Consider the following 12,390-nt stretch of genomic DNA (forward strand, 5'->3'; position numbering starts at 1 on the left):
AAGGTAGAAGAGACAAAAGTCTCACAACTGTTTGCATACCAAACAATTGTACATTGTCCAATTGTACAGGTTTTTCTTATTCTTAAAACTATGGTCTAGAAATATTATCATCGATACCCAAATCGGATGTAATAATACTGTTGAATCCCAAAGCACAATTATGTGGAATTGTGAAACTGAGTAGGTATATCCAGCAGCTACAGAAAAATGACAGGACAAAACCTCAGACAAGCCAGCATTGTTTCTTCCTAAGGATGCCAAAAATTGCTTTGGAATTATATCCAGCTTTTAATGAAGACAAACAAGAAATGTCACAAATCATCCATTGTACAGGTCACAGCAAAACCATGTAACTACAGTAGAATGTCTCCTTCCTAAACACTGACGTAGTTCCCGGTTTCATTTAGCTGGAGGGTTTTTTTGAAGTTTATAACTATGTCAGAGGCTGGAGTACTACAAGTAACTGCAAAGCCTGAATAGCTGTTGCTTCTGTTACCAATAGTAAGATGAAATATCTGCATTCTCCTGTAGTAAAAGGAGAAAATTAAGTAGAGTGAATAAAAAAGAAAACGAAGTATTTGTATTTTGAAAGATCTGGAGTTATGTGTTTGGAACAGCTCTGAAGAAGGCCTTCTTTTCTGTGGTCTAAATTTTAAAACAGAAATCATCTATAGTGGTGAAAGGTGGGTGTGTTTTTTTTTTTAACAGTGATACATTTCCTTCATCTGCATGGAAAAAGTCCATTTAAACAATCAAGTGGATGTATTTGTACTCCTATTTTAGGAATGCAGATCCCTTTTATAGACATTACACATAGTTTACTGGGGGAAAAATTTAATTTACTGTAACTGCTTCATGTAGTGTCTTTCATGTAAACATAAAAAAGATTTAGTGTTTGATTTGGAAGTTGGGGTGGGTTTTTTTGCCCTTTGTTCTTGTTTTGTATTTTATTTCTTTTGAGAACTCTTTTTTTCTCCCCCCTTTCAGGAAAATTCACATAATCTTTTCCATTCGTCATCAGCCAGGTTGCTGATTACCAGAGTAACTGCCAAGCTTTCAACTCCTTGTCATCAATGGGCTGTGAATGACAGACAGCATTAATGTTGGCAAGCTCCCACTCTCCCTTTTGCCTTTCCCAAATGTAATTAAACTGCACTAATACAGCAAAAGAAAAGCTGGAGCTTTATTTTACTCACCCTAATAACATAACAATTAAATCACAGAAGCACACAATACAGTTAAATAAAGCCATCATGACAAGGAAATTCAGAGGTAAGGGGAGTGTGTATCTACAATTTAAAGAAAAACATGAGTAAAGAATCTTCCTTTCCTAGCACTACAGCAACCGCACTGTTTGACCTTCAGCAAGATGATATGGCCAAGAAGTAACCACACTGCTGCAGCCTGGTGGAAGGCCTCAAGTGTTTCCTCTTCTCTTGCATCTTTGGTTTAAGCATAAAGGAATAATTAGCTTCTTCCTTCAAATGATCTGTTATCTCCCTGGTAAGGGACAGCTGGATAAGGAACAGAAAGTGTGTGGGTCATAACGTATAGTTCAAATGGTACTGCGCAGCCTACCCACCAAAAAAAAAGATGGCATTATCCTGATCTTTGAGGAAGTTCTGTGCCTTTGGTTTAAAGGCTCTAGGGGTTAGAGGATAGCTAAGAATCAGGAAGACACCAGAGTCCTCAACTCACTTACAGAGGACTATGGAGGTTTATAGGTGCACAGGCACCACTTAATATTTCTGAAGTAGATAAATTGTCAGTAGACTAATTTATATGTTTCTCTGGATGAAGAAGAGTGAAGAAGCTGCTGGCCCTCAGAAAGGCAATGGAATTTACCCATAAACCTGTCATTCCTTCCAGCAGCACTCTAGGATGGGAAGCAAGCGCTTAAAAGGAGGCTGAGAGCTCACTGCCATGAGCTCTGCAAACAGCTCTGGGGCTAGCATGCATGCTGTCATGATAGCCTGTCTCATTTTTTAAGCCATCAATAAAAATAATACATTTTGGCATATAAGACAAAGTAAATTTACAGTAATGCAAAGAACCAGTTTGACTAAATGCAGACATAAGAAAATAAACAGGAACAAAGAGTACCATACTCAACAGAGAAAGCATGGAAGAGCCAGGACCCTCCCCGGTGTATCCTTGAGCAACCAGAAAAGGAACTTGGTTACTGACCAAAGTAGATGTAGGTTCAAACATGACAATTATTAGGCCAGTCTGGCTAAATGAGACTGCTTGTGCAATTTTGGTGACTAATAGTGACTGATAGCTGACAGGTGGTACCTTATAAATCCAGCCTGTGCCAAATTCTCTGAAGATGTGTTAGTGTGGAGTAAGTAATTTACCACTGTGAACAAACTGTCCTGCAGTATTAAATGCAGCTCAGTATGATGGTAGTCCTCCAGAGGAAGAAATCTTTGGCTGAAATCATCTTTTAGACAAAGTTTACAGCAGGAACCTGTGCGTTACATTTTTAGTAGATCTGGAGCAGGGGTGAATTTTTTACATGTTTGATAATGTGGCTAACATGCAGTAAACAGCAAAAAGGAAAAAAAGGGTTGCATGTAGAACGTAAAAATGTAAACCCACTGGAGGAAATGAATCGTGTATAGGAGAAATACTAAAGAGATGAAGGTTTCTGCTTTGATATGTTCTCATACAGTACTATTGCTTTAAATAAGCAGTTGCAAAATGGCCCAAAAGACCTTTTGGTTAAGTGTTCATGATTTTCTCCTTGATTCAGCAAAGATCGAGGCTGCAGTGTTCCAAGCCAGCTCCAGGCCATCAGAGAGAGAAACAGCACATCAAACACCTACCTCATCTGCTTTTGCCATCAAGCAAAGAAAGAAGAGGCCACAAAGGACATGGAAAAAACCTGTCAGAAGAGCATAACCGAGCCTTCAGCTGTTCTTGTCTGTCCACCATAATTCTTGCTAGGAAAAAAAGAAGGCAGATTTGTTCCCTGTGTAGAAACTGCCTTGAACACTTTAAAAGGCTTTCTCTGAGTGCCCATGAATAGATGATTTCCCAGACCCTGTAGAAATTTAATCTGATTTTTCAGACTGAATATTAAGCCAAGATTGGCAATAGAAATTGGCCCTAAAAATGAGAAAAAGTGCTTTTATTGCTAGCAAGGCTTGCAGCATTTCAATGCGATGGCCTTTGATTTTCATAGTGGGCAGCTACATTTGAGGGAGCACCAGAAGAGGAGGCTTTGGTCCAGAACTACTCTTGGCCTGTTCACTACACCTAGATAATACCCTAGGCACACACTAGTATCTTTGAACAGAATTAGAGCTATTTACAAATAGGCTGGGATCAGCTCAAGCTTGCTGGTCTGAAACTGTACCCAAAGCAATAGGAATTGTATTTAAAAGAATGAATTTAGGTCTGACGCACAGAACAGTGAGAAGGGAAATTACACTCTTAAGATCTTTGAACAGCAGCCAGCTCCCCAGAGACTCCCAGATGTGCAGTTTTGTGGGACTTTAATCCTACCAAAGGAAGTTTATTTCTGTGTTTTGCAATATTACATAACATTTGCATAAAAGGGGTAGGGAAAGAATGTTATTTCATCAGTCAGTGTGGGATTTAGTATTCAGAGATGAAAAGGTTCTTCTGACTTTTTCCCTGTTAGCCGACCAGGGCTTCAGACCTCGTTTTCAATTAGGTGCAAAGACTAGTGTTTATGGACTGGGTATTGATACACAAACGTGAATGACTTGAGACAAGGACAGTTTATTAAGAGTCAGTGGCTAAACTCCCCTGGGAAAAACTGTCATATAATCTGCAAGTTATTAAAACTATGGAACATGTTCACAACTACTTGTCTGGAAAGAAGCTTGTGATGAGAATGAACCAGCAATGGTTCTACCAGAGGGACAACTTACTCCAACCACAGACTGGAATAACTGTGGTACTGTGGGTTTTGTAGTATCCCAAAATCTTGGATTTGGGCTTAACACTGACTGCTATTGATGTTTTGTCCAGATAGCTTCATTGTGAGATTGGTTGCAAATGCCAGTCTAAACAAGCAAAGAGAGTTGATTGTTCAGGTGAATGAGCATGGCTGGGAAGAGGTGATTGTTTCTGCTTCCTGCACCTTGCAGAAGTGCAAATCCGGTGGAACAGTAGCTACGGGAATTCCAAAGAAACCAAGTGAATCCCACTCAATACCAGAGTACTGTGCTATTGGCAACAGTTACTCTGGAATATAGTCTCTCCCTTAGTATACCTCAGTAAAAGTGCTATTCACAGTGGAATGGCTCAAGGTTTAAGATCAAGTTCTGTCAAAAAGATGGAAAGAAAGCAATAAACTTCATTAGCTAGCTCTAGATCCATGAAAAAGAAGTCTGTAATGTAATGTCATCATTTAAAAAGTGGATATTTAAGGGTTTGCAAAGTGGTATGATTTCATTTGCAAAAAAAAAGTTACAAAATAGATGTAGAAAAGGTGGCTAGGAACTGTTAAGAGAAAAGGCCTCTGCTGGGCAGTATCTTGCTAGGCAGATCTTTCTGCTATTTTTGAAGAAGGACCAGTAATTATTATTTGTTTGGTTGATTTTTTTTTAACTAGTTCACGAAATGGCATAAAGATTTATTAGTGTCCAAGTGCACTAATAAGTCTTACTAGCCCTGACCAGTCTCACCTGAGGCCTCCAACCACACTTATGGGCCCAAGAGTTCTATTTAAGCTTAGCCTTGGTTCTTCGCTCTCTCCCTGAGCTTTGCTGGAGAAGTGAGTCATGCCCATGCTATGCAGCCACTAGATCTGGATCTCAACCTTTGGACCAACTTAGATGGCTTGACCTGGGACCTGCCTTGTTGCTCTGCATTTGTCTGGTGATCACTGGACCTGATCGTAACCTGAACCTATGGACTGACTTTCTAGTTTGACCTGGTATCTGCCTCATCACTGTGGTGTTGCCTTAAGATCTTGTTTCTTTGTTGGGTCTGCCCACCATCTCGGGTTTGTCCTACTACCCTCTCTTTGAGTTCTGTGGGATGGGCTCTGGTTAATGAGACACCTGTCCTGGTGGCCCCAGTGTTCCCCTTGGCCCATCTTCCTTCAGGGAACAGCCCTGGCCTGCCTGTTCCATTACAGACATGAACTAGAGCAAGCTGTAGCAGACAGGATGGATTATATTTGGAATTTTTGAGGTGGGTCATACACAGGTCAGGAAAAGAAAATTTGAATCAAAAGTTTCTGTAGATTTATTGTAAGACTACAGGAAATCAACTACCATCTTAGTGCACCAATTTCTGATGAGGTAGTATAGAGCAATTCAGAGTGGATGATGACAGTTCAGATGTCTTTCTTATCAAGAAGAGGCAGGAATTAGCATTTTTCATTCCTTTTAAGCTTGTAGGCTAGTGCTCCTTACTCTTGGGTGGGGGCTGGAGAATTCTGGGAATCATCTACCTGGAGTTCCTGTAGAGTAAGAGTTATTTAGGTCATTCAGAAGTTTTAAATTCTAAAGGGAGAAATTTAATTGCTCTGTGCTTGCTGGAATATATTTTAAGGCAACTGCTGATAAATGGGACTATCTACTACTGATGCTTCTAGTTTGTAAGCCGGAAGTACTTACCTGGTCTTGGCTCTGGGTGCTGTGCAGGGCAGGATCCAGAGTACATCAGCCCTTTACATATCCGTCTTCACTGAGCAATTCAAAGAAAGCTTGGTCTTTCTCAATTGGAGAGATCAGGTGCCATGGGTGACACTTTTTCAGCAGCAACAGTGCTGTTCCTGAAACAAAGATGACTTGCTAGAAACATCTCAAGCCCTGTTCAGTTTCACTGGATCTAAGATAGATCCTGAGTTTCTGGCAAACTTTGGAGACTATCATGTCCTTCCCACAGAGCAAATCACAGATGGAACTACTTGGAACTGGGAGTTTGAGTCCCTATCACTGCTTTGTGAAGTCAGTGCTCATTTTAGCTGTGATAATCACTCAGCAGCTGAATGGTTTGGGGAACTTCCAGTTCAGAAGAATTCCTGAAAATATCTCACTTAGATTTGATTTGGACTGAAATCAAATCTGAAAAGCCCCCTCAAATTTCCATTGAACTGCAAATCTTGCTTTTGAGCCAGATCTGACTGGAAACCTTAAACTGGGTAAACCTTGGATAGAACCCTGTATAGAACTGATGTGAATACAAGCAGTGTCATTGAAGATAATTTGGGGTTCAGTCTTGGAAATAAATTGTCCTGTCCAACTGAGAGTATTTCCAGTCTTAAGATTATTCTCTTCCCTTTCTTATCCTAAAAGTTGAGAGAATACCTGTCAATCTTGAAATTGCAAAAGCTGTTTCAGTAACAAGCTCACTCTGTTCAGATAAACTGTGTGGGGTGCCTCAGCCAGCAATTTCTGCTCATACAAAAGACACTGTTCATGAGCCTGTTGTAAGGGGTCCCTCCAAGCAGCCTGGGAGAAATCTGGGTAGTGAATGGAGAGCTCCAAAGACAGATGCAGTGAGGTATAACTGGTTTGGAGTAGCACATGAAAACATCCAAATATAAATATAGAGCTGCTTAAAATTATATAATTTGTAATGAATCTTCTATAAAGACTCTTTAATCTTTATTCCCTTTCGGAGGTGACTTAGAGGTGTTAAACTTTCTGTCCTGAGCTGCAGTGAGGAGTAGATGAGGTTTAGCAAGATGTGGCAATGAACTGCCTTGAATCTGATCCTAATTGCTGCCATGTACTTCTAGCAAAGCTCCCTGATGAAATTGCAGAAGTGATGGAGATTTCAATCTAAAGCTCATTGTCCAGATCCAAAGATGAAAAGCTGTTCAGGAATTTACCAGTATGTGGCCAGAGAGTCTTTACTGGGAATCCCTTTGAAAGGAATGCAGTTTGTATGCATGAAAAATAGAGAAGAGAAAGCTAATTATGCAAAATGGACAAGAGTTTGGAGTATGATTCTAACAAATAGCCAAAGGACAAGTTTGGGGGCTGGACTTTCAGATAACAGGCATTTTGAGCAGAGACAGTCTCCTGCTATTTGAAGAGTTGTTCAGGCAAACAGGATGGCATCAGGGAAATAGCTGACTCCATCAACCAGTTTCTCCTCCTAACTTGAACAACCTGCAATGCTCACAGTTGTGACTCATAACACATATGCATTACTTGCTAGTTATGATGGTTTAGAAAGTGGTTTCTCTCCTCCATTCAGTCTGTCATCTCATTGTTTGCTAAGGGCAGTAGAGAAAAAAAAAGTACCAGCACCAGAAGTGGATCCTGCACACTGAAGTTAAGGAACTGAGACAAGCACAGATCTGAAAGGCCACCGCAGGAACATTTTTGTTCATATTGCCAAGACAAAGGATGAATGATGAACCTATTAAGCTTGGAAAATAGGAATCTCATGCCAGTGATGTTAGAACCTCAGAAATAATGTGTCAAAGATGTTGGAACAGTTAGAGTACAATCTTCTACTGTTTCAATGTCATCAACATGTTGTTCTCACTATTTTCTATGACAAGAGAATTTATTGAGTCAATTTGTCTTCAACATGCTAAATGTACTATGTGTAGGTGGGTAAGCTAACCTTATTTATATAGCATTACAAGGGAGAATGCTAACTGCATTTACTTTTCCACTCTTGAAAACTGTATTTCTTCTAACAGAAAATGCCACACATCCATTTTCACACATCCATTTTTCAGAGTTGCAACACTTGGGCAGGTGTGAGAATACTGTTTGTTGAAAGAATGGCTTCAACAAAGAAGAGATGGGGCTGGGGGTAATCCTATCTGTGCTGTTGAAATTACACTGAAGTTGTTTGGCTCAATACTTTGCTTGAACTGCTTTAACACCAGATACTGGTCCATCTTTCCTAGAGAAAATGTATCTTGGAATGAGACCCCAGATAATCTTTCCTTGCTGTCCCTGAAATATGTCACTTTCTGTTTCATGCATTACTTCAATCTTAGCTCCATTTTTTACTTCTTTTTCTGTCACTCTTTTTGATTTACAGGGAGAATTTCTTGTCTCTGCCTTTATGTTAATTTATTTCTGTTGACATTGCTTCTCCCCCTTTTCTCCCTCCCCTCTCCTTTCCTAGTAGTTTGCATTTTTGTTATCTTTAACCCTGGCCACTTCAAATCAGCTGTGTGCTTTCAAGGGGCTCAGTTCTCCAGCCCCCTGCTTCTAACTGAGTTGCTTTTTGGTCACTGTCTGGTACATCTTGTGCAATACAACATCCCTGTCCACCAGTGCACATGCTCGAGCCCAAGTGGGTGTCCTTGTGTTAATTTCACACATCTTATTGCAATCTCTGAGTCTTGAGGGCTCAAACAGTTGCTGCCAACTGAGGTGCTCTTTGTACTACTGAACTTAAGTGGCCGTTCTTTTCATGTCCTCTTCTCCACCTGGTGGCTGTCTGCCACCTTTGGTGTTTTCCGTGTTACTCTTCCTGTATACCCATTCCCCGACCACAGATAACAACTGAGATTGTGACTATGTGTATTCCTGTGCTTATGTTCCCTGACATTTTCCTGCAATCTGGTTGAGATCAGCAGTTGTTTATTTGAAATTTTACCCTGATTATCTAGTTTGAGTATATACTCTTTACCTTTCTTAACTTTTGCCCCTCCATTTTTCTGCACAGATTTCCTTTTCTTAAGATAATTCCACCGGTCTCATAATTTTTACTCACTTTTTATATGCTTTCTAAGTAGCTTTGTCAATTCTACTGTTTAAATGGCTGTTAGTGAAAACCCAGTACCTACATTTGAGCAAAGCAGTCATCCCATGCAAGTAAAATCTTGTAACAGCCCTTTTCCCCCCAAGCAAAGGTAGGCTTGGTAGTATTTCTAGACAATTAATTAATCTTTCAGTGCCTTCTTGTTCCTGAGAGGGGTGCCATATGCTTGACTTTCTCCCCTTCAAGCTGAGGTGACATAGCTGCTTTTGCTAATCATGTGAAAGGTGATATTATATGCAGAGATAGGATAACAAGTAAACTGGAGCCAAACGAGTCCAAGGGGTTCACAACTCGAGAAGCATGGTCTGACACCTCATTCCTTCTTCTCCCCACTCTTGCCAAGTATTTTTTCAAAGCATGACATGGGTTTCTTCTCTTGCTAAAATAGCGGTCCTTGCCATGCTCTCTCTCTTGTCATAGATACTGCAATCTGCTCTCCTTTGTATTTATAACAGTAACCTCACTTATCCAGTCTAAGACATTAGAAGGAGCAGTCCTTGAATTTTAGTCTTGCAATCAGTCTCTTTTCCCCTTCCCACTTTATTCACTGCATCTGCTTTTCACACCAGGCAAAAGCTCATACTTGTTACCTTTCAGCACTCAGTACCTGTCTGTTGATGCATCCATCAGCTCAAACTGAGCAACACCCTACTTTTACAAACTGGTATGGATTATCCTCCTTCCCTGCTGTCTTTTCTTTAACCAAACCCATACACCTACAACATTGTGCGGGATGCTGTGCCCTGCAGCCTCATTTATCTTCAGGTCCTTTTCAGTTGCACTGCAGTAACCTTTCCATTCTTCTGAGCTTTCCCATTAAGAGTCTTAAATGTCCAAAAGAAATAATCCATTCCTTAAATATCAAAACTACTCTGATGCTTTATACAGATGTACATCTTATTCATTATGGTGTCTAACGAAGAACAATCTCTGACTGAAACTTTTTTAATGGTGGTTTGTGCGGCCACTCTCAAGCGCATGGATACTTGACATCCAAAAAAATCTAAATGGCACTTTTGTCAGTTGAGGCAATTGTAGGTTTTCTGGTCACTTGAATTCACTATTGTTGTAAGAATTCAGTTACTCAGTTTGGAACCTTTGCTGTCTGACAAATTTCGTTAAAAGCTGTTAATGACTTGGAGAGGTACTCTGGGAGGGGCAGATGTGCATGGATGGGCACACTGAGAGCACGACTGCACAGGTAAAAAGCCTAGAAAGAAGCTTCTAATGTTTGTAGGCACGATACTCTTCTCAGACAATTTAATTGTTGTAGACCTCGTTTATCTTCCCTCACTGTTCTACACAGTCATTTGTGGTAATGTTGCCTCACCTACTACACCTTTTATTGGGCATAATGCATTCTTATACAAGCCCTTCCTTAACTAGCCCTTCCTTAACTTTGCATGAGTATAAGGTTATAGTGGCATCAGGTGTTTCCTTCTCTTTTCTGTTGTTCAGACCATCACATGCCAAAACAGGACTGCAAAGGAACTAGTGTAGGTATGCTTTAAACATAAAATTTTGTATGTAAACTGCCTTCAAGAAGTTCTCCTAGCTTGTACATTTGAAGATTTTGGAATTTCACACAAAGCAATTGAAAATAGTTCTGTATCAGTGTGTAGAGAGGGAGAAGTTGGATACTTCTTTCCTCAATCCGTGTCTACATTTTGTACAGTGGCAAGCACTCAACACATAGTCATTGATACATGGGCAGGCCAATTTGCAAATTGTGGTGCTTTAATAACGTATCTAAACACAGAACTTGGGCACTCTATTAAGGTCCTCCAGGGCTTGTGCAGTTTGAGTCAATTTGGAGATAATGTTGGGTGCTTTATAAAAGCAAGACTAAACAAAATGAAAATTAAAAATAATAATTAAAAACAAAAAACAAAAACCCTCACTTGAGACATAGAAATTTGGACATTATTCAAACCACAAAACAAAATGGGTGTGGGGCAGTACAGTACAACTGGTAGCTGTTGAAACATCTGGAAGTTGGAAGAATCTCCACTTAGTTTCACTGGTGCAAGGCTATTTGAAGGCAAGAACTCAGTGCAATGCAACTTTCCAAAGCTTTAGCATGTAAAAAGATTTGAGCTATTTCTCTAACGTACATGAAATGACAGCAGCATAAAACCATTTTTCCAATAGCTGACTGTGTTAGGGCTTTAGCTAAATTGTAATGACGCCCAGAAAGCATGACTTGTAATGGGACGCTGTAAAATCTAACAGAGGTCTCTGCACACATTGTAACCTTCATGTTGTTTGGATTTTACTGTGAATGTGATGCATTAAAGAACTAGCTTTGTCTAAATATGAACAATAATGAGAGAAATATTTAAAATTCAGGGTTGAAGAAGAAAACAAAAAGATGGACTTACACTGTTCATGGAAGCTCTATGGGACAGGGTCTGCTTCTTTGACAATATTTCTCTAAACCATGCCAAGATTAATAGAAGGACTGATTATGGATCTGGAGAAACTAGAATTAGAAGATGAATTTTCAACATACCCGAATCACAAAGCAACAGCATCTGAGAGAAAATGTCATTAAACATGCTGCATACGTACTAAAATCCTCTAAAGGGATGCTTAGTCAGAAGATTTTGCAAAGTTGGAGCTTTGTATACAAAATTAATATTACTTTCTGCATGTATATTAGGCAATAATTTCCAGCTTTCTTAATTTGTTGTTTACATTTTTCCTAATTACTATCCTTAATTTTGTTTCATCACTTCCCACAATGTTAAACCACATAAAAGAACATCTACATAGTGAATAGTACTTATCACTATCCAAATGAAGTAACAAAGCTTAAACCTGTTAATTCTTCAACTGTGTGAAGGCATCTGTGCTATAGCAAGGTCACAGTAGAAGACTGCAAGGGATGACTTTTAGGTCCACCCTTAAGTGATTTTGGATGCTGTCCAGCCTTCACTGATGTTAATGTTGAAACTTACACTAAGTTTAGTGACTTCTTTCAAGTCACACAATCTTTTTATGCCTTGATTTACTCCAACTAAAAAAAGGAACTGAATGAAGAATAGAAGAAGAGGGTGAACTTGTTTCTCTACAGAAACATTTCTAAGGGGAGGAGAAAGAAGAATAAAACTGCTGGAACAGGCAAAGAAATATATCTAAATGGGAGAGAAATCAAGGGATTTGGGTTGCAAGACAAAGGACTTCTAAGCAATGTTCAGATGCACTGTTAAACTTTGTCTTGTACCTGAAGTACTTGTGGGGCAAACTCGAGTTCATACCTCTGATGCCTGGCTCTTGGGAAGTTAATGGGTTCTCTGCTTTCCTGGAAGAGCCCTATCTAAAGAGGAAATATTTTTCTGAAATAGACCCATCTTCAAATCTCTTTCCTTATTTTTCCTTTTTCTCCAAAACAGTCCTATTCACTGAACTACACAAGGGCAAATAATAACCTCCATTTTATTTGAACAACTTTCCTTATGAATCTGGCCATTTCTTTCCAAATTTTCATTTTTCAGAAATAAAACACTTCAGGTCAAACAGAATGTTTCCTTTCAGTTGGAAAGGAATGTTTTCCCTTCCCCTAAAGCCAAAAGTGTTACTGTGTGTCATATGGAAACCAAAAAGTATATTAGATTCAGCTACCAAAATCATTTATTCACACAGCTCCATGGCAGGGTGTTTTTC

This window comes from Pezoporus wallicus, unplaced genomic scaffold, assembly GCF_028554395.1.
Source record: "Pezoporus wallicus isolate ANWC-B61680 ecotype Strahan unplaced genomic scaffold, APGP_CSIRO_Pwel_v1 scaffold_3294, whole genome shotgun sequence".
Lineage (NCBI taxonomy): Eukaryota > Metazoa > Chordata > Aves > Psittaciformes > Psittacidae > Pezoporus > Pezoporus wallicus.